Genomic DNA, 3,974 nt, shown 5'->3' with positions numbered 1-3,974 from the left:
AAAATGCAATACCAATTGATTTGGTTCAGGCTGCGATAACAGAAATAATAGAAACTGGGAGGCTTAAACAAAAGATATTTATTTCACAGTTCTGGAGACTGTGAAGCCTGAGATCAATGTGCCAAAAATGTGGTATCTGGTGAGGGCACTCTTCATGGTTTTTATTTTCTCATTGTATCACCACATTGGAGAGAGAGATAGAGAGAGGGAGAAAGCATGCAACCTCTGACCTCTGTCTGGTCTCTTCTTACAAAGGCACTAACTCCATCATATGGGTTCCACTCTTGTTAACTAATTACCTATCAAAGGCTCCATCTTCAAACGTTATTACATTAGAGATTACAGTTTAACATGTAAATTTTGGGAGGACACAAACATTTAGTCCCTAACACCAATCTGTAATAATAAAAGCATAATATGCTAATTAGACCGGATGAACAAAGCCAGGGCTGTGTGGGAAGCCCAGGTCGTGGGTGCCTGCCAGCAGCTGGAGGGAAGCTCGGGTCCCAGGTGCCTGCCTGTGGCCGGAGGGAAGCCTGGGTCCTGGGTGCTAGAGGGAAGCCAGTGCTGGCAGCCAAGGGAAGGAAGACCTACTCTTGCACAAATTTTGTGCATCAGGCCTCTAGAAAGTTCATAAATGGTATACACTCAATTTTGTGCTTTCTTTGAAAACTAAAGCTTTTAGTTTTTAATTTATTGTGGTAACATTGCTAACAAGATTATATAAGTTTCAAATGTACATTTCTATGATACATGATTTGTATTATTGCATTGTGTGCCCACCACCCAAAACCAAATAATCTTCCATCACCATATATTTGGCCCCCTTTGCCATTTACTACCTCCTCACCCCCTTCCCTCTGGTAACCACCATACTGTTGTCGGTCTAGAGTTTCAGTTTTATATCCCAAACATGAGTCAAATCATATGGTTCTTAGCTTTTTCTGACCAACTTATTTCACTTAGCATCTAATATTCTCAATGTTCATCCATGTTGTCACAAATGGCAGTATTTCACCTTTTCTTTCTTTTTCAAATTTACATCATTTTGTATTTAAGCACTGATTTTACAAAATGTGATATAAAGGTGAACTAAATTTTCAGCTTAATCTGTTCATGTAAATCACCCACAAAGCACATTATACCTAAGATGTATATAAGATTTTTACATGAATTTTGAAAGAAATCACAAAGAAGCAGCTGCTTTTTCAATAAAGTTGGCCAGTTTCACATCTCTTTTGGTCAGCTGACCACAGTCATGCGAGGTGAGAGTTATCTGGACCTTGTTGTAGGCATTGAACCATTCTGGGTGATGATTCATCTTCTCTGCTTGTAGAGCAACTCGGGACATAAAGCCAAAGGCCTGGTTAAAAATTTTGAAGGTGACATCTCTCTCTCTTAATTCTGACCATCCTGCTGCTTTAAGGTCGAGTGTAACTTGGCTCCTCTCCTCTGTTGTCAACACATGAGCATCTGCTGACATGGCCGCGAGGTGCGGTTCCATCTCACAGCGCAGCCAACAACCTCATCTTTTGTTATGGCTGAGTAGCATTCCCTTGTATGTAAGTACCACATCGTCTTTATCCAATCATCTATTGAAGGACACTTTGGTTAACTCCATTCCTTGGCCACCATGAACAATATTGTAATGAACACAAGGATGCACATATCTTTGCCAATATATGCTTTCAAGTTTTTCAGTTAGATACCTAAAAGAGGGATTGCTGTGTCATATGGTAACTCTACTCTTAATTTTTGGAGTAACCGTTACTGCTTTCCATAGTGCTGTACCAGTTTCTTTTCCCACCAGCCATGAATGAAGGTTCTCTGCAACCTCTCCAACCCTTGTTATTACCTATCTTATTGATAATAATCATTCTAAGAGAAGTAAAGAAAAAGTAAATAAATGAATGAGACTATATCAAGTTAAAAAGCTTCTGCACAGCACAATAAAACTACAAGGATTGAGAAAAAGAAAGAGACAACAAAAGGAATTGAGAAAAAAAAAGAGAGGGAGAGAGAGAGAACTCATGAACTTGGACAACCATGTTGTGATTGAAAGGGGAAGGTGACTGGTTGGAGGTGAAAGAGGGCACAGAGGGGATAAATAATGATGGAAAATATAAAATAAAATAAAATTTTAACAAAGGCAACTAATTGAATGAGAGATATTTGCAAACAACAGCTCTGACAAGGGGTTAATATCCAAATTATATTAAAAACACATACAGATCAACACTGAATAAACAACCCAATGAAAAAATGGGCAGAGGACCTGAACAGACACTTCTCACAAGAAGACATACAAATGGCCAACAGATATATGTAAAGATGTTCAACTTCACTAGCTGTTAGGGAAATGTAAATCAAAACTACAATGAGATAATGCCCCAAAGCTTTTATTGGGAATCAAAGAATAAACCTGCAAACAAGAAACAGGGGTGGAAAAATGCTTTAAATTTGATGTCATCTGAACCTATACATTGCTCTGGGTAGTAAGAGGACATACTAGTACAGATGGCCATTAGACATATGAAATGGTTCTCAGCCTCACTAATCCTCAGAGAAATGCAAAATAAAACCACAATAAGATATTATCTCATATCTGTCATAATGGTATAATCAATAAATCAACAAAAGGCACGTGTTGGTGAGGATGTGGAAAAAGCGAACCCTTGTGCACTGTTGGTGGGAATGCAGATTGGTGCAGCCACTGTGGAAAGCAATATGGAATTATCTCAACAAATAAAAATGGAACTGCCTTATGACCTAGCAATTCTACTTCTGGAAATATATCCAAAGAGACCCAAAACACTAGTTTGAAAGAATATAAGCACCCCTATGCTCATTGCAGCATTATTTACAATACCCAAGATTTGGAAATAGTCTAAGTGCCCATTAATACATGAGTGGATAAAAAAGCTGTGGTACATTTACAGGATGGAATACTACTCATCTATAAAAATAAAAAAGCAGGAAATCTTAGCTTTAATGGCAGCATGGATGGACCTGGAAAGTTTTATGCTAAGTGAAATAAGCCAGTCAGAGAAAAACACATACCATATGGTTTCACTTGTTTGTGAAATCTAATGAACAAAATAAATTAACAAAGTGGAGATATACTCATGGATACAGAGAATAGACTGACAACTCTCAGAGGGGAAAGTGTTGGGAGCTGGGTGAGAAGAGTGAAGGGATTAAGCAAAGAAAAAAAAACAGACTCATGGACACAGACGATAGCATGGTGATTACCAGAGAGAAGCAAGGTTGGGGGTATATGGAAGAAGATAAAGGGAGGATAAATAGTGATGGAAGAGACTTGACTTGGAGTGGTAAACACACAATAAAATACTATACCAATGATGTGTTGTACGATTGTATACCTGAACCCTGTATAATTTTATTAACCAATATCACCCCAATAAATTCAATAAAATCTATATATATAAAAGCCTAAGCAACTGAACAATGGGTTGAATGGTCACGATGACACACACTGACCTCTAGGGGACAGACACTCAATACAGAGGATTGGGCTCTCTCCTGTCTGGATCAGGCCTGAGGGGAATCGGGCCGAAACCAGATCTCTGACATCCCCTGAGGGCTCCTGGATTGCGAGAGGGTGCAGGCAGGCCAAGGGACCCCACCAGTGCATGATTCTGTGCACTGGGCCTCTAGTTAAAGTAATAATAATAAAAGTTAATAAATTATATCTATATAAACCATTTATGTTTGCAGCAAAAAAATCTGTAAGAGTGCCCTTAAAATTAATGCTACTCTGGAAATAAATATAATCATATTTATGTATGAGAAATCCATTATAATGTGATGGTATCTAGCCCATTAATATTATATCTAAACAAATGATTTTGAGTGTTCACTCACTCCACAAATACTCATATTACCTTTTTAAAAACATTTTCCTGCATTTTAATTCATACTCAAAATATGAAACATACTACAAAATAAACAAA

General features: G+C 37.9%; 1 pseudogene; it reads right to left on the bottom strand.

Annotated features, from left to right (window-relative positions):
- Positions 1 to 1,186: 1,186 nt before the first annotated feature.
- Positions 1,187 to 1,483, bottom strand: LOC139013105 (pterin-4-alpha-carbinolamine dehydratase 2 pseudogene; annotated as a pseudogene).
- Positions 1,484 to 3,974: the final 2,491 nt, after the last annotated feature.

The sequence above is a fragment of the Myotis yumanensis genome, unplaced genomic scaffold (genome assembly GCF_028538775.1).
Source record: "Myotis yumanensis isolate MYYU_CA2020_CCGP unplaced genomic scaffold, mMyoYum1.0.hap1 SCAF_6, whole genome shotgun sequence".
NCBI lineage: Eukaryota > Metazoa > Chordata > Mammalia > Chiroptera > Vespertilionidae > Myotis > Myotis yumanensis.
Note: the sequence above shows the minus strand (reverse complement) of the source record. Positions and strands in the feature narration are given on the sequence as shown.